This window comes from Protopterus annectens, chromosome 8.part0, assembly GCF_019279795.1.
Source record: "Protopterus annectens isolate FY-2018-M chromosome 8.part0, PAN1.0, whole genome shotgun sequence".
NCBI classification, from domain to species: domain Eukaryota; kingdom Metazoa; phylum Chordata; order Ceratodontiformes; family Protopteridae; genus Protopterus; species Protopterus annectens.
Window position 1 is genome coordinate 815410474 of NC_056741.1, and position 18783 is coordinate 815429256.

General features: G+C 44.3%; 1 protein-coding gene across 1 annotated transcript in view; it reads right to left on the reverse strand.

Moving 5' to 3' along the window:
- The window catches only part of LOC122809067 (ER membrane protein complex subunit 3-like), a 614861-nt gene that overhangs the window by 94428 nt on the left and 501650 nt on the right, over positions 1-18783 (reverse strand). The window lies entirely within an intron of this gene.

Consider the following 18783-nt stretch of genomic DNA (forward strand, 5'->3'; position numbering starts at 1 on the left):
TCTGCATCGGATGCTCTCTCTTCTTCCATGACGTCAGGATGTCAGGGGTATAAAACATGCAGCCAACGCCATTACATCAGTTTTTCTTGTCCCAGATGTCAGGTGCCCCCACAATAGGCAGCAATTATATGGTATGGTACACCCCCATCAAAAAGCAAATACACCAGAACAAATAAATATACCAAACAAGAAGGAAAGGTAGAGCCAAGAGAAGTCAGGGGACTGGAGGGAGGGTAACCAGGACTGCAACAGTGAATACACTCGAACATCTACATTTATGGTAAATGTACACAACTGTACTATGTTCTTCGTGTTTGAATGTTGCGGTCATCCCAAAGCTAATGAAGGGAGGAGGAGGTTAAACAGCATTAGGGCCAGTTATTAAGCCCTGCAAGACTGCAGTGGCAAATCCAGCTCTGGATTTAGAAAAGTTAGGCATGTGGTAATCTTGGTGAAGGTATGTACAGAGCTCCAGGTAGCAGCTTCTAGGATGTCCCTGGTAGGGACTCCTCTGCGAAAAGCCGCAGAGGTAGATGCAGCCCTGGTGGAATGCGATCCTATCCCCTGTGGGGTAGGTTTTCCATGGTGCATGTAGCAGAAATGAATGCAATGGGCTATCCATTTGGAAATGGTTTGCTTTGAAATGGCCTTCCCCTTTGCCCCTGCAGCAAAGCCAACTAGCAGTTGTTCAGATTTTCTGAGAGGCTTAGTCCTGTCCAAGTAAAATCTAAGTTGTCTGTGCACGTCCAGAGAGTGCAATATTCATTCACCTTTGTTTTGTGGATTACGGAAAAAAGTAGGCAAATGAATGGACTGATTTAGGGCCACACTAGACACCACTTTGGGCATAAGGGAAGGATTAGTCCTGAGGGAAACCCTGTCCGCATGGAAGATAATGAAGGGGTCCACTGCCATGAGGGCCTGTAATTCAGACACTCTTCTTGCTGAAGTGATGGCTAGAAGGAAGACTGTTTTCCAAGAAAGGAACTTCAACTCTGCTATTGCAACTGGCTCAAGGGGGGGTGAGCTTTTCCAATACAATGTTAAGGTCTCAGGCTGGAGTGGGAGCTCTCCTGGGGGGGGTCTTAAATATTTGGCCCCACCAAGGAATTCTTTTAGCAGGGGGTGAGAGAAGAGGGGTGGCTCAGTATTATAATGTGCTGAAATGGCAGAGGCATGAATTTTAAATGACAAGAAGGATAGGCCCTTGTGGAGCATTTCTGTTGCGTACTGTAGAATATGAGGTAAGCTGGGCACCGTTGTGCCCATCTCCAGAGCCTGGCTCCAGAAACAGTACCTTTTCCACTTTTCAGCATAGGATTTTCTAGTACTAGGCCTCCCTGCCTCCAGAATGACATCCAGCACCTGCTTACTGAGGGATGCTAAAGGAGAGCTCAAGGAATTAGCGAGGCTGCAAGGTTCAGGGTTTGAAGCTGAGTGTGAAGAATCTGGCCCGCCTGCTGGGACAGCAGTACAGGGAAGGGGTCTGAGGCAGGTGCCATGGTTGCAGCAGTGTCATACTGCGCAAGAGGGGGTACCAGTGCTGGCGTGGCCAGTCTGGTGCAATCAGTACTGTTCCTTGGCTTGTTCTGTTTGATCTTTAGTAGAACCTTTGAGAGGCGAGGCAGAGGGGAAAAGGCATAAACCAAGAGGCTTTCCCAGGTAAAGGACAGGGCATCCACTTTCCAAGCTTGACTGTGGGGAGTTCTTGTGCAGAATTTGTTCAACTGGTAGTTCTGAGGGGAGGCAAACAGGTCTACCTCTGGAGTCCCCCATTTGTTCCTCAAGAAGTTGAATATTTTGGGTTCTAGTTACTATTCGTGTGGGTCCATGAGATTTCTGCTTAAATCATCTGCCAGTGAATTTAGTTTGCCTGACAGGAATTGAGCTTGTAGGTGTACTTGGTAGCTCAAGGCTGTGTTTCACATAACCACGGCTAGTCTGCAGAGAGGGTACGAGTGGCTTCCCCCCTGCTTGTTTATGTACCACATAACTGTGGTGTTATCTGTCTTTACCAATAGTTGCCTGGAAGAATGCGGTCTTTGAAGGCTGTCAGAGCATTCTGTACAGCTAACATTTCTTTTTGATTGATATGCAAGTGCATCTGTCTCGAGTTCCATTTGCCTTGAATGCACTGCCCTGCCCTGTGAGCCCCCCATGCATAGTCTGATGCGTCTGTTGTTAGGGTTTGGGTGGCAGGGGGTAGAGTGAAAGGGAGTCCCTTGTTGTGGTAGCAGGCCTCTGCCTACCAAAAGGAACTCTGTCTTCATACAAGGAATGATAGAAATCATTGCTTCCAGGTCCTGAGAATGCTGACACCATAGGCTTTTTAGATAACATTGGAGTTTCCTCATATGCAGTCTTGCATATGGAATTAGTAGAACGCAACAGGCCATGAACCCCAGGGCTTGCAGTATTTTCCTTGCAGATAACTGGGGTTTTGTGGCCAATAGTTCGAAGTAGGTTGTCAAATAAACTTGTTTCTCCGGAGTGAGGAATGCCACCTGGGAAGTTGTGTTCAAGCTTGCTCCCAGGAATACAATCTGTTGGCAGGGTACTAGGTGAGATTTCTTTTCGCTGATGGTGTACCCCCAGTGAGGTCAGAAGTTTCTTTACAAATGCCAGGTGTTGTAATAGCAAGTCCTGGCTTTCTGCTTGAATCAGCAAGTCCTGGCTTTCTGCTTGAATCAGACAATCGTCCAAGTACGGGTAAATTTGAATATTTCTCTGCCTGCAAAATACAATGGCTGGAGCTAGACACTTTGTGAATACCCTGGGCGTGGTAGATAAGCAAAAGGGAAGTGCAGAGAACTGATAGTGCATGGAGTCTGCCCTGAAGCATAGGTATTTCCTGCAAGATTCCCTTATTGGGATGTGCAGGTAAGCTTCCTTTAAGTCTAGGGTTGCCAGCCAAGCATCCTTGGCTAACATAGGAAGAAGCTGTTGAAGAGTTAGCATTTTGAATTTTGGAACTACCAGAAAGGTGTTGAGAATAGATAGGTCCAGGATAGGATGCCAGGAGTGGTCTTTTCTGGGTACCAGAAAAAGTCTTGAATAAAAACCTTGTCCCGTTTGTTCTGTTGTGACAGGTTGAATAGTCCTGAGGCTGAGAAGAGAGAGAACCTGCTGTTGGGCCTCTGCCCATTGATTTGGGGGTAGGTCTGGTCAACTATTTGGGGCTGGTATTGTGTGGAAGTGGAATCTGTATCCTTGTGAGACTATGTTCAAAACCCATTTGTCCTGGGTAATGAGTTCCCAGTTTTTTGCATGCAGGGTGAGATTTCCTCCAAAGTGAGCAGGTAGTTGAGCAGAGCTTGGAAGGGTTAAGGTTAAGTCATTGTGCCAGTTTGCCTCAGGGGGGTGTCTTACTACTCCCTGCTTTGGAAGTGGGAGTCCTCCACTGCTTAGGTCTGTGCGTAGCCTGAGACTGAAGTCTAGGTGGTCTGCTGATCCTGGGTTTTGACGGAGAAGGCCTGGAAGGGACTGGAAAGGACCAGTTCTTTGAAGACCAATGCCTACTGACTCTGGGAGGCTGTACTTGTAGGAAATGTTTAACAGTTTGCATAGATTTAGCTTTTTCCTCCATCCTTTTGATGACTTCTGCTTTGTTGCCAAAAAGCCAGTCTTGGCTTAAGGGAGCATCCAGTAATCTAGCTTTAACATGATCTGGCAAGTTTTGTTTCTTAAGCCAAGCATGCCTTCTAAGTACATACCCAATGACACCAGCCCTGCAAGATGCTTCTAAAGCGCCAAAACCACACTGCAAAGTATGTTTACCAACTTGTTCTGCAGAATGCATTAAATCTTGCAATTCTTTGTGTTCAACACAATAGGAATCAACATCATTTTCTGTTTAAGTAGTCCCAGAATATGCTAATGATACTTTAACATATGAAACTGGCAATTTAAAGCCCTAATGACCAAAGTAGCAGACGTGTATACCTTCTTATCCCATCTGTCTAAGGCTCTAGAATCTCTATCAGAAGGGGTAGGATTTTCGGCAGCAGTAGCCTTAATGCCTTTTGGTCCATGGGAAATGGTCTCTGGATCCGCAGAAGGATTCTTAAAGAGGAACTTGTGAGAGTCAGATACTCTGCAGTACCTGTCAGGTTTTCTGGGTGCTGGAGGTAAAGTGTCCGAGGTAAGGCTAGATTCCAAGAAAGCATCATCTACAATGTCCAGAACAGGAGGGATAGCTAAAGGCCTGTGCTGAGGCAGCAATAAGAATTCCTCAAGTCTCTTTTTGGACTTAGAGCAATCCTGGCTTTCCAGCTGAAATGCTCCCTAAGAGTATGCAAGGTTTCACCGAAAGAAAGATCTTCTGGAGGGGAAGCAGAGGGAATGGAATCCTCTGCATCAAAATCTTCATAAGTAAACAAGGGTAAATCCTGGTAATTAGAAGGAGGAGAAATATCCAATTCCCGATCAGAAGAATCAGAAAGAAAATCAGTTCTAGGTCTCTTAGAGGGGGAAGGCTGGCTTCCCCTAATTAAGGTAATAAGGTCTTCAGCAATTCTAAGTATTTGTTTTTGTGGCATATGGGCCTGAGCCTGTAGTTTGGTCGTCGGTTTTCTAGGCTTAGTGCGAGTTTTTGGCCTGGATGAAAACGATGGCTTTGTTTTAATGTGAATGTCTGTAGGTGTGAATACACCCTCAGAAGCCGGTACCTGCACAGCGGCTCCAGACCCATCCAAGGTAGAGACATCCGCAGGTTCCACAGTCGAAGAAGCATCTCTCGGCATACCGGACTCCGAATGGGTCTTAGTAGAGGCCTGCGAATCTGAAGTAGTGGGTATCAGGGGCTGCGAAAGCACCTGAGTACCAGTGGACTGGTGACTAGCTTAACGGAAGCGTCGTCAGCAGTTTTGGACCTATGCGGTCTGTCTCTGTCTTTATCCTTACGTTTTTTCTGAAGATCGGTAGTTGGATGGCTTAACAAAGACATTTTCGAGTACACAGATTGAGTACAAAAGTAATTGACTGTAAAAATAGCCTGACGACGAACAGCTCGGGCATTGAACAAGGCACAAAACTGACAGCGAGGGACGTCGTGGTCTGGGCCTAAACAGGGGATGCAGTACGAATGAAAATCTCTGAGATATTTGCTTTCCACAGGTAAGACAATTGTTAACTTTTACTGAAATCGGTTAGAGCAAGAAAAAGGATTCCCAACGAGGTACTTATCTTTTTTGAAGACTTCGGGTCTGAAACTCGAAAATGAAAATTTCAGGAGATGGCCGACTGGCACTTGCGAAATGCTTCTGCTTCGGGCACCGCACGGCAAGAAAGTCTGATGTAATGGCGTCAGCTGCATGCTTTATACCCCTGACGTCATGGAAGAAGAGACAGCATCCGACGGAGAAATCCAAAGACTCTGGTATTCAGGCCGGTTGAGGGCCACCTGCGGGCAGATAACCCAAATGTGATGACTGCAACAGTGAAACAAAAAACATCTTCAGAGCAGTCTCTGCATCTCTGAGACTCAGCAATGCTCAGTTTGGGTCTGACTTCGGCCTCTGTGCGGATATCCTCAGAGCGGGGAGAAACTATCGATCAGAGGCTTATTTCTTCAGAGAGTCTTTACCCCTCTCCAGGACGGTCTGCTTTTAGGCTGCTGGACAGAACTTGGCATCTCAGACTCAAGACAATGCCTTCCCCTTCAGGTCCAACATCTTCTGCTCCCCCGTTTCTGTGCCATGAGGCTCAACTAACTTCTCTACAGGGACAGCCATTACAAAAACCCCAGACATCACACAAGGGTGTTCCTACCCCTTCTGATAACTCCCCAGAGTCTCCCATTGAGAAGTCCCAAACAGGAGGTCATGCAAGAGGAAGAATACTGATTCCCCTGTATCAGTCACTGAGGACACAGACTTTGATGAAGGTGAAGGGTCCCCATGGTCACCTCCTGATGATGTCTTGTTTGGATACATTCTGGAGATCTTGAAATAGAGGTGGCTGGAAGTTCAGCAATCCTTTGGAGGAATCTGTGTTAATGGAGGCGTTTGGTACTGGCCCACCTACTTCCTGGGTGATCCCACCTGCTGACGAGCTCCTGGAATTAGTCTTGCAGCGACCTGGAAAGAACCTGACACAATCGAGCACATTCTGAAGAAACCAGACAAGATCATGTCACCATCAGAAACCAAGCCCTTCTGGTCCAAAGGTCCACTGGTTGGTGCCACGGTTGTGGCAGCAGCCACCAAAAAGGAACTCACTGATGACAGTACCTCTGCCCATCTCACCAAGGAGTCGCAAGTGACGGACAGGTTCGGGAAGTGTGTCTATGCTTCAGCGACTTTTGCCTTAAGGTCTCTGAACTACTTGCCATACTTTACTAGGCTTCAGAGGGATCTGATCAAGGAGCTTTCAGGTAACTTTGCAAGACCTGTGTCTGAAGAGGTGAAAGATTCCACCACTTCTCAGCTGGAAACTCTACAATCCATATCCAATTCCCTGAGGCTTCTTTTCAGACTGACAGAAGGAACCTCAAGAGCAGTTGGTTTGAGTGTAGCCATTAGGAGACACACCTGGACGAGTTTATGCGATTTTTAAGAGCCCTTTAAATCTACATTCGTCAATGCTCCCTTTGATGGATCCTCTCTTTTTGGCCTCAAAGTAAGAGAAACTCCATCCACGTGCGGGGACAATGAGAAGGCCCTTTCTGCTGTGGGTGTACATTTTTTGACCTGCCAAAGAACTTTTTTAAGAAATAATTGAGTGGGTAGAAAGATGTGGTTCAAAAAAATCACAAGAGTATAGTAAAATAAAAAACCATGACCACAATGGTATTTCCAGAACACATGTAGAGGTTCTTCCGCAGAGGCAGAGGGGGGAGTTCAAATAACAAATGTCACCCTAGTGGCAGAGGAGGCCCACAACATCAGGGATCTAGAGAATCTTTCTTTGGTAAAGCCTTCCAGCACTTCTGAAAGGAGGCCCAAATGTCCCCCTATGGAGGCAATTGGTCACTTATCCCTGTACCAGACAGCCTGGCTAGACATAAATGACAATGGGGTGCAACGGATCGTATACAGAGGATATATAATTCCATTTTCCCATCTTCCCTTAAATTCCAAAAAACTCCACGATGTTCCACCCAGTCAGAAGGAACAAGCAGCAATTCAGAAACAAAAGCTGTTGATCAAAAGAGTGCTCCAAGAGATCTCCTCAGACCAGAAAGGATCTGGAACTTACTCAAGATTCTTTTCAGTGCCAAAAAAGATAGGAGACTGTAAACCAATTTTGTATCTTAGCAACTTGAACAACTTTGTTTAGAAAACAAAGTTCCGGATTGTCACAATTCAATCAATACTTCAATTTCTAGAAAAAGATGACTGGATGTGCTTAATACATCTCCAGGATGTGTACCATCATATAAAGATAAACAGATGGTCCAGGAAATTTTTATGTTTCAGGCTAGGAGCCGGTCATTATCAGTCCAGAATACTGCTCTTTGGTCTCACCACAGCCCCCAGTGTGTTCACCAAATGTATGGCAGTGGTAGCAGCTCACCTTAGACTGCACGGATTCCGCATGTTTCCTTACCTGGAGGACTAGTTCATCTCCACTACAACCAGGCATCAACTCAACATGGCAAGAGAAGAGGTCATTCAAACTTGCGTCTCTCTAGGAATAACCATAAATTTAAAAAAAAAAAAATCTCATCTTCAACCAACTCAGTCCATAAAATTTATCAGGGTACTACTAGACATAAGGTCCACAGTGGCCTCTCTGCCTCTATCCAGGGTTTAAACCTTAAGCTCGCAAGTAAACAAAATTTTGTGCAATACAACAGTTGCAACTAGTCTAGTCTTGAGAGTGCTGGGATCAATGGTGGCAGCTACTCCCCTTCTACCTCTGGCGAGGTTTCACATAAGAATTCTTCAGTGGATGTTGGCATCTCAATGGTCCATTCTTCAGTTGCCCCTATCTGCTCCAGAAAGAATCACCAACTCATGCAAGAAACATTTGCTGTGGTGTATCCAGATGGATCAACTTCTTCATAGCCGGTTATTTGTTCCAACTCAGCCCAAGGCCATAGTGGCCACAGATGTTTTCCAGACATGGTGGTGGTGGGGCATTATCTGGGAAAGATAGTCCAAGGCATGTGGTCCCCAGACAAGGCCAATCTGCATATCAATGTCCTAGAATTGAGAACAGTGCTTTTAGTGTTGCAAGCCTTTTGGGAAGCTCTTCCTTCAGGGATAATTGCAATGCACACAGACAATACGTCAGTGGTTTGGTACATCAACAAACAAGGAGGAACAAAGTCATACCCTCTTTGTCGAGAACCACTAAGGATTTGGCAATGGGCAATCGTTTCCAACCACTTTCTTAGCCACACACATCCTGGGGAAATCCAACACATTAGCAGACAAACTGAGAAAATGCATTCTATCACCTCACAAGTGTTCCCTCAACCAGAATGTAGCGGAAGAGATTTTCTGCACATTGAGCCAGCCTTGCTGCATTCTTTTTACCTCTCCTTTAAACAAGTACAACAGATACTTTGCCCTAATTCCCCCATGGGGGAAGTCACTGAGGAATGCTCTTATTTATGATCGGCCCCCCAGGTTACTATATGCGCACCCCTCCACAATTCCTCTAATATCAAAGTTCCTACAGAAAGCTGCCAAGTTGAAGAGCAAAGTGATTATCATTGCCCCCTTTCGGTCTCAACAAATTTGGTCCCCCTTCCTTTGGCCTCATCTGATCCATCAACCCTGGATTCTGGACCTGCTGTCTCACCCAACAGAAACAACTCATCCAGACCTTCCAAACCTCAAGTTGACAGCTTGGCTTCTCTATTTCCAGTAGTGGCCAGAAAGTACAGTTGTGTGCCTACCATAAATGTAGATGTACGAGTGTATTCACTGTTGCAGTCATTACAATTGGGTTATCCTGCTGGCAGGCTACCCGCTGTCGGCCTGAATTCCAAAGTCCTGGTCCGGCGTCGGTTGCTGTCGCCCCCTCCCTGATGTCAGTGTGCCAGGGGTATAAAAGATGCAGCCAACGCCATTTTCTTCAGTTTTTCTTGCCCCAGATGTCAGGTGCCCCCAAAAGGGTAGGCTAGTTTATGCCAATAAATATGCATGCAGTAAAGTAAAACTATTCCTTCATCTACAAGCAAATACACCACATAGGTTGTATAGAATAGAGAAGTACAGATAAGTCCCAGCAAAGGCAAGGGGGATGGTGGGTGGGTAACCTGGACTACAATAGTGAATACACTCGAACATCTACATTTATGGTAGGTACACAACTGTACTATGTTCATCGTGTTTCACTGTTGCAGTCATTACAATTGGGTAGAATCCCAAAGCTAAGGTTGGGAGGCTGGGGCTAAATAGGAATAGGAGAGGCTATGAGGCCCTGCAGAACTGCAGTGGCAAAGCCTGCCCTGGATTTAGAGTAGAGAGGTAAGTGGTAGTGCTTTGTAAAAGTGTGCACTGAACTCCAAGTTGCAGCCTCTAAGATGTCTTTGGTTGGTGGTACTCTGAGGAAGGCTGCAGAAGTGGCTGCTGCTTTGGCTGAACATTAGGCACTGATTTGCCATGCTGTGAATAGCAGAAACGAATGCAGTGGCCTATCCACTTTGAAATAGTCTGCGTTGAGATAGCCTTTCCTTGTGATCCTGCAGCATATGCCACTAGAAGTTGTTCAGTTTTCCTGAAAGCTTTGGTTCTGTCCAAGTAGAAACGTAGCTGCCTGTGAATGTCCAAAGAATGCAGAAGTCTCTCACCCTTATACTGTGGGTTTGGACAAAAGGTAGGCAAATGAATTGTTTGATTCAGGGCTACACTGGACACTACCTTAGGCATAAATGTTGGGTTTGTCCTCAGAGATACCTTGTCAGGATGTAAAATGATAAAAGGTTCCACAGCCATGAGTGCCTGTAACTCTGAGACTCGTCTTGCAGAGGTTATTGCTAGGAGCAGAGCTGTTTTCCAGGATAAGAATTTTATATCAGCTGTAGAGGCTGACTCAAAAGGAGGCAGTGTGAGTTTTTCCAAGACATAATTGAGGTCCCATGCAGGTATTGGTGCTCTCCTTGGAGGTCTTATGTTTTTGACCCCTCTGAGGTACTGCCTTAGTAATGGATGAGAAAAAATAGGTGGTTCTATATTGTAATGAACTGAAATGGCAGAGGCATGAATTTTAATTGATGAAAAGGATAGGCCTTTGTCCAGCATCTCAGTTAAGTATTGCAAAATCTGAGGAATATTTGGTACAATCATGTCAATTCCTTGTGCCTGGTTCCAAGCACAGAATCTCTTCCATTTTTCTGCACAAGATTTTCTGGTGCTAGGCCTCCTGGCCTCCAAAATAACATCCATCACTGCTTTAGAGAGAGACGTGTTTTGAATGGTTACATTATCTGCCATGCTGCCAGATTTAAGGTCCTGAGTTGGCTGTGCAGGATCTGACTGTTTTGTTGGGTCAATAAGTGAGGAATTTGAGGTAATGTCCAGGCTGGGCATTGAGACAAGTTCTTTAGGAATGGGGGTACCAGTGCTGGCGGGGCCAGTCTGGGGCAATCTGAAGAATTTTTGGCTTCTCTTGTCTCACCTTTAGGAGTACCTTGGGGAGGAGAGGCAGTGGAGGAAAGGCATATACTGTTAAGTTTTTCCATCTGAAAGATACAGCATCCACTTTCCATGCTTACCTGTGATAAGTCCTTGTGCAGAATCTCTATAGTTGGCAGTTATGAGGGGAGGCAAATAAGTCTGTGTCTGGGCATCCCCAGTCCCTTGTCATCATGCTGAGGACTTGTGGATCCAATTTCCACTTGTGGGGATCCATTAGGTTTCTGCTTAGTTTGTCTGCCAGAGTATTTATCTTTCCTGGTAGGTATTGTGCTTGCAGATGTACTTGGTAAGTCAATGCTGTGTCCCACAAAGTCATGGCTAGTCTGCAGAGGGAGTAGGAATGTGTGCCTCCCTGCTTGTTTATGTACCACATGACTGTAGTATTGTCTGTCTATCAATAGTTGTCCTGGATGAAGTAGATCCTTGAAGGCTGTCAGAGCATTTTGAACAGCTAGCATCTCTTTTTGATTGATATGTAGATGCATTTGGTTTGTGGACCATGTGCCCTGAATACATCTTCCTGCCATATGGGCCCCCAGGCATAACCTGATGCATCTTTTGTTAATGTCTGCCTGGCTGTGGGTAAAGTGAAAGGCTGTCCCTTGTTGTGGTGACAGGCCTTTGCCCACCATCGAAACTCCTGTTACAGGCAGGGAATGAGGGTAATTATTGTTTCCAGGCCGTGGCAATGTTGAGTCCAAACACTTTTTAGATACCATTGTAGTTTCCTCATATGCAGTCTTGCATATGGAATTAGCAGAATGCAGGATGCCATGAAGCCCAATGCCTGCAGAATTTTTCTTGCAGATTAACTGGGTCTTTGTTGCCAACATTTTGAAATAAGTAGTCAGTTGTTTTTGTTTGTCTGGCGTGAGATAATCTGGGCAGTTGTATTTAAGCTTGCACTCAGGAATATTATCTCTTGAGAGGGTACAAGTTTTGATTTCTTTTCATTTACTGTATACCCTAGGCATGTTAGTAATCTTTTGACAAATGCCAGATGCTGTAGTAGAATGTCCTTGTTCTCTGCTTGAATAAGGCAGTCGTCCAAGTAAGGATATATTTGTATTCCTCTTTGTTTGCAAAATGCAATTACTGGTGCCAGGCATTTTGTGAAGACCCTGGGTGCAGTAGATAAGCCAAAGGGCAGTGCAGAGAATTGGTAGTGCATTGAACCAGCTATAAATCTGTGATATCTTCTGCATGATTGTCTGATTGGGACATGCAGGTATGCCTCTTTTAGGTCTGAAGTCACAAGCCAAGCCTACTTGCCCGGCATGGGCAGAAGCTGCTGTAGAGTCAACATTTTGAATTTTGGAATATCCAGAAATGTGTTTAGAATAGACAGGTCCAGTACTGGTCTTCAGGCTTTGTCCTTTCTGGGCACCAAGAACAGTCTTGAGTAAAATCCTTGTCCCTGCTCTTGTTGTGGTACTCATTGAATGGCCCTCATGTCCATGAGGAATGAAACTTGTTTTTGTGCCTCTGCCTATTGATTGTGTGACAAGTCTGGCATACCGTTTGCCCTTGGCAGGGTGAGAAAATGGAACCTGTAGCCTTGTGACACTATATTCAAGACCAATTTGTCCTGAGTGATCATGTGCCAATTTTGTGAAAAAAGTACTAGTTTTCCCCCTAAAGGAGCTGCCAGAAGATAAGTGCCTGGTGCTGGCAGGGGGAAGTCATTGAGACTGTTCCCTGTATGGCTGTGTTTTATCCTCTCCGCATTTGGAGGTAGAAGCACCCCATTGTTTAGACCTGTATGAGTCCTGGGGCTGCTAGTACAACGTCCCTTTTGGTATGTACCTCACAAGACATCTACAACAACTGGAAAGGCCGCAGAAATACCTCACAAAGAGGATTACTGGTCTCAAACAGATTCCCTACGCAGATCGTCTCAAAAAACTCCAGCTTTACTCCATCGCATATCGCCTACTCAGAGGCGATTTCTGCCTAACATATAAAGCTATGTCAAATCCAGAGCTGTTGGACATGCTCCACTTAAAGAAATCCCAATCCCTCCGAGCTACATGCTCTAGGGACCTAAACCTTGTCACCACAATAAACAGAACATGCTGGAGGGATAGATTCCTGTCCCAGAGACTTCCCATACTCTGGAACAAACTACTACCTATCTATATCAAACAAAGCTCCTCATTAGCACTCTTCAAGTAAACTCTTGATGACTGGATGGGAAATAGGAAATTCACTCCAGGGATCATCTCTGTGGCTCTGCTCGACAGGGACACAGGAAAATAATTTTCTTGGCTGGTGAAAGCCAGGGAACCTTTTTGGCTAGGCTTGTATAAGTCCTAGGTCCAATAGCCTAGTACCTACCTATGAACCTATAAAGTAGGAAGAAACACAAATACAGTAAAGCAGATGAATAAAGTGCTATTTTTTTATATAACAATAGAAAACAAGCAAACTGATTTAAACAAATTACACAATTAACCAGCAAAAAAGCTCAAAACTGAGCCCTGTTCCAGCAGTCTTCAATCAGACAAGTTCAAACTGCACACTCCTGCCACTAGGGTGCAGGGGAACCTTCCCCAAAAAAAGATGGCCTGGATTAGTGCTGAAGTTATACAAACAAAGCTAGATTCAGCATGCCCTCTGAATCTAGTCTACGCTACAGCAAACAAGGCACACCAATTTCAGAAAGAAACAGTTCAAATAAGCAGGCACAATAATCCTTTAACCAGAAATTCCCAGCTCAGAAGGGTAAAATCTAACCTCTCCTCTCACAAGAGTGCAGACCACAAACCTTATTAATGTAAAATAATTGGCCTGAAGCCCAGGTGCTTAAACCAGAAATAATACACTTTTAGAATAACAGACACTGAGCCTTCAATCAGCAATTCTCAATTTAAAGGGATGTAAGCTACCTGTCCAGCCACAACAGTGCAGACCACAAACCTCCTTAACGTAAAACAACTGGTCTGAAGTCCAAGTACTTAAACCAAAAGGCTTGAAATAACAGTTACAATTTAATCAGGCTACTACCAAGCAGTAATAAATACAGCAGAATAAATACAACTGAGTACTTTTAAGAAGAGGCAAAAGCAAAATAAAGTGCAATATATATATATATAGGTTCATAGGTTCATACTAGGCTATCTGCCGAGGGCATTTACAAGCCTAGCCCATCGTTTTGTGGCTTACGCCACCCCTTTAGTATGGGGAACTATACCCATTATTTTGCTGTGCCTCTGTCGAGCAGTGACACTGAGGTAATCCCTGGGGTATATCTGCGATCTCCCATCCATTGGTCAAGATTTTTCTTGAACAAGGCCAGCGAGGTGCTCTGCCTCACATGTACCGGGATTTTGTTCCACAGCATAGGGAGTCTTTGGGTGATGAATCTATCCCTCCAGCACGTCCTATTAATAGCCGTGTCGAGGTTTAAGTCTCCGCCCTTGTGGCTCTGATGGATCTAGATTTTTGAGGTGAAGCATATTCATCAAATCTGGGTTTGACATGGCCTTGTATGTTAGGCAAAGGTCACCTCTGAGCAAGCGTGGCGACTGAATAGAGCTGGAGTTCTTTCAGTCGGGCAGCATAGGACAGATTTTGAGACCCTTTATCCTTTTGGTGAGGAACTTTTGTGGCCTCTCCAGCTGCTGCAAGTGTCGGGTCAGATACATTCGAATGGGGCATTGTACTCTATCATTGGTCTGATGAGTGATGAGTAAAGGGAGACTATGACCTCCCTTGATCTAGATGAGAATCCCTTCATGATAAGGTGGGCAATGTAGAAGGTCTTCCTAACTACTTTAGCTACATGGGTGTCGAATGACAGACTACTATCAACCTGGGTCCCCAGGTCCCTGATAACTTCTTCTGTGCTCAGTGGATTGCCACCTATTTGGTAGCTAGGGGTAACCTTGTTTTTCCCGAAGGGTATGACTATGCATTTTTTGGCATTTAACTTTAGGCCGTGGCTCTGGCACCAGTTATCCGTTTCTGTGAGACCCTTCTGAAGGATATGTGTGTCAGATGTGTTTTCTACTATGGCGCCCAGTTTGCAGTCATCTGCAAACTTTGTCAGCCATAACCCTCCTGTGTTTGCTTGTACTTCGAAAAAAGTAGATGCCAAACAAGAGTGGGCCCAGGACTGAGCCCTGTGGGACACCACTTGTGACAGGCTTTGAGTCTGACATGGCGCCAGCAACTCTGACCCTGTGGGTTCTGTCACTCAGCCAGTTTGCAACCCATCTTGTGATGTATGGGTTAACATTTAAGCTGATGAGTTTTTCAATGATACCCGAGTGGGGTATTGTATCGAAGGCCTTAGCCAGATCGAGGTAGGCTGTATGGACTGCCTTTCCCTCATCAATGGCTTTGGTGACTGTTTCGAAAAAGTCAACCAAGTTTAAAAGGCATGATCTGCCTTTGACAAAGCCAAACTGGGTTGGATCCAAAGTCTGCAAATTCCTATGTCTTTATTTATGAGGTCCATTATGATCCTCTCCATGGCTTTGCAGATAAGGCTTGTCAAGCTAATGGGCGGTAATTTCCAGGGTCTGTGGAGGCACCGCCTTTGTGAAGTGGGACCACAGTTGCAGTGCGCCACTCCTGGAGTGCGTATCCAGAGGTAAGACTTTGATTAAACAGCTGTCCTAGCTGTGGGTTTAATTCCTCATTGAGTTCGTGGAGCACACAGCCGGGGACACCATCAGGTCCCATGGATGCTGTGTTTTTGCTTTGGAGAGAGCAGTTCTCACTTGGGCGCTGGAGATGTTTGGGGGCTGCACTCGTTTGGTATAGATATCGCTCCTTTTGGGGAGGGGAGAAGTTTGCACTGAACCTGTCAGCCAGTATGTTGGCAATGTCTGTAGGATCAGTAATCTTCACATCATTTTGAACTAGTTCTGAGCATATCTGGGAGTTTCCTCCTAGGTTTCTAACATAGCTAAAGAAGGCCTTATGATTGTCTTTTGAGTCTTTAGCTATTTTTCTCTCGAAATTTGCTTTGGATGATTTTATGAGAGCTCTTAGTTTTTACTTATAGTGATCAAGGGTGTCTTACCTTTTAAGGATTTTGCTCTATCTTGTAGTAGCTTCCTCCTTTTGTTGTAGAGTTTGTTTATGGCTGGGGTCCACCAGACTGGACGCTTGCCTTTGGTACAAAGAGTCTTTGTTTTGCTTGGGATTGCCTTATCCATGCAGTCCTGCAGGTGCTGGTAGAAGGCATTTGTAAGTGATTCAGCGGCTTGAGTATTGTTTTCCGCGGCTCGGGGCCTTAAAGGAGACCACACTAGTCTTTAGAAGTGTGAAGTCGGCTTTTGAGAAGTTCTTTACTGTGGTCTTTTTTATTTCAGGTGGGGTGGGATGAGGACCTCCAGCGAGATTAGTTTGTGATCTGATCTCACCAGTGAGGGGTATACTTCGGTGTTGAACATTGTGCTCCCATGTTCGTGATGATGAGATCAAGTATGTTATCTCCTCTTGTGGGGATGGTGACTAGTTGTTCCATGGCATTTGAGTTTATGAATTCCAGGAACTTTTGGGCTAGGGTGTTTGGGCTTGAGTAGTGTTCCCAGTCTATATTAGGGTAATTGAAGTCACCTAGTATGATGGTGTTTGGTGATACATTTATCCCCTCTAGTGTTTTCAGGAAGGCCATGTGAGGTTCCTGAGTTTGTGAGGGTGGCCTGTAACATGCTACAATTTGCAGAGCAGTCTTGCCTATGGTTAATTGCACCTGGATGGTCTCCGATGCATCGTGCGTTGCCAATATATATATATATATATTTTTTTTTTAGTAAAGTGCAAGGAGAGAAGGAGGAGGAGAGGTTAAGAACCTAAGTGGGATGGTTTTCTCAAATATTCTCTCTGTATTAAATAGACTAAACACCAGACTGGGAGGGGTGTCCCAGATCAAATTTACAGTAGGGGCAGGTAACTGCAAAGCCACCAACTATACAAGAATAGAATGGGAGGGGAGGGAGAAAAAAAAAGTTTCAGGACAGATGAGAAACATAAAACAATGCCAGAAAATATATAAAATAATTCAGTCAGGCAAACAATATTTCAGTCAGGCAAATTAAGACAATGCAGAACTCTGAAAAGTTAAAAATGCCAAGAAAAATTATCAATCAGTGATATATTTCCAGACTGTTTAAGAATCACACCAGCCAGAACCCAGGAGTTGCTAAAAGTGTATGCAAGAATTTACAAACAGAAACTATTTTAAAATCAGCAAGCCTTGAAGCAATCAGATAACACAAAAGCTGTTAGACCAGTTTTATAAACTCCACCTCAGAAATAGGGGGTAAGCAGTTTCAGGACAGAAGAGAAACAAAACAATGCCAGAAAATTGTTGTATCTTTCGGCTTTTCCCAGTTAGGGGTCGCCACAGCAGAACTCCGGTTCGCTAATGATTGGCAGTAGATTTTTACGTACTGAGTTGCCAGCCCTAACGTACAACCTTTAATGAAGGTATGCCCATTCACGCAAGTCTCCACACAGAAGACGCTTTAGCTGAGAATCGAACAGGACAACGTCTTACTGCGAGGCGACAACGCTACCGCAGCACCACCACCGCAGCTCAAAAATATATAAAAAAATTCAGTCAGGCAAAATTAAGACAATGCAGAGCTTATAAACCAACCAGTCATTTTCAGTTAAGCATTATATAGCTCATTCAAATCCTGCCTCTTAAACTTTGTTCCTGCTCTGCATATATTGTTCTCACAATTCACATTTTTTTCCCTATGTAGTCTGCTCCTTCCCTTTTTTTAAAGATCCCAATTCCAGTTGTTTCATCTCGGTTACTGTATTCACTACTTCTAGTAAAGTTGGTCTAGACTTTGATTTCCATTTTCTAGTAATTGTTTTTTGGCAGCCACGGTAATTAGACTCAGCAAGGCTTTACTATGTCTAGACAATTCTGATTCTGTAGCATAACTCAAAAGAATCATCTCCCCAGTCAGTTCAATTTGCTCACTCAGCATCTTCGACAGAGCGGTCTGCAGGGAATCTCAAAAGTCTGCCAGCCTATCACACTTTCAAAAAATATGTTCCCAGCTACCTCTTTCTTCCTGTCACACCTCCAACATTTGCTATCCACCTGAGGAAAAATTCTTTGGAGTCTACACGAGCTATAAAAATAGCTAAGTAAATACTTCCATGCAAAGATCCTAAATCTTCTAGACTTAGTTGCATATTTGGGAGATTAGATATACCCACCCATTCTCTCTTTGTGAATTGCTTATCCAATCTCTCTTCCCAATCTTTCCTAAGCTCCTCTGATTGATTATTTTAATTATCATGCAATATTTTATATGCTTTACTAATTATTCTTTTTTTAAAGGCAACTTCTGTTCTAGATTCTATTAAAAACTTTACCAGTGTTGATCTTTCATTTAGGAGCCCTCTATTTATTTCTCTTTGCCTATACTCTGATATCAATCTTTGATAGGGAAGGCAATCTCTAACCTGCAGTCCAAATAAATTCTTGGCTTCTTCCCATTCTATTACCTTTTCCTTTATAGTTATTTGCTCCCAATACCTTGGTTCCTTTGCCAGTTCTCTCCAATAAATTCCATCACCCTCTTGCCTATTATCTGTATCCCTGACCACAGTCAAACCTACTGGCAAAATCTCTTTTCTCCATTCTCGTGGTGGTTTGGTTCTTAGAATACTCCCTGCTGATTTATGAACATAATACTCTATGATTTGGGTTGTTCTCCTTAAGAGTATGTATCCAAAATCCCAATCTCCCTATTTCTTGAGCTTCCTCCGTGTGTCAGCATCATTCCTTTCCACTTTGAATTACAGTTTTCTGCTTGGGCTATGTATAACAGCCTTAACTGTGTTGCTCTAAAATACCCCCTCAAATTAGGTAATCCTAGTCCACCTTGTTCTATTGGTAGAATCATCTTATCCCACTTGACCCTTGCTGTCTTCTCTTCCCAGATAAAATCCTTCAGCTCCTTATTGATTCCTATCCACAACTTCTCCAGTTGATAAAATTAGCCTAACCTGCGTATATAACACTAAAGGAACTAAAAACATTAACTGCTTGTATCTTACTATCCATATCCATATATAACAGAGCTTCCAGTTCTCAGTTTTTGTATTATCTTCTGTTTAGTCTCTTCCCACATATCCTTAGCTGCTACCACAGAGTCATTTCTAATCCAGACTCCTAACTACTTCATTTTATCATGTCACCATAAATATG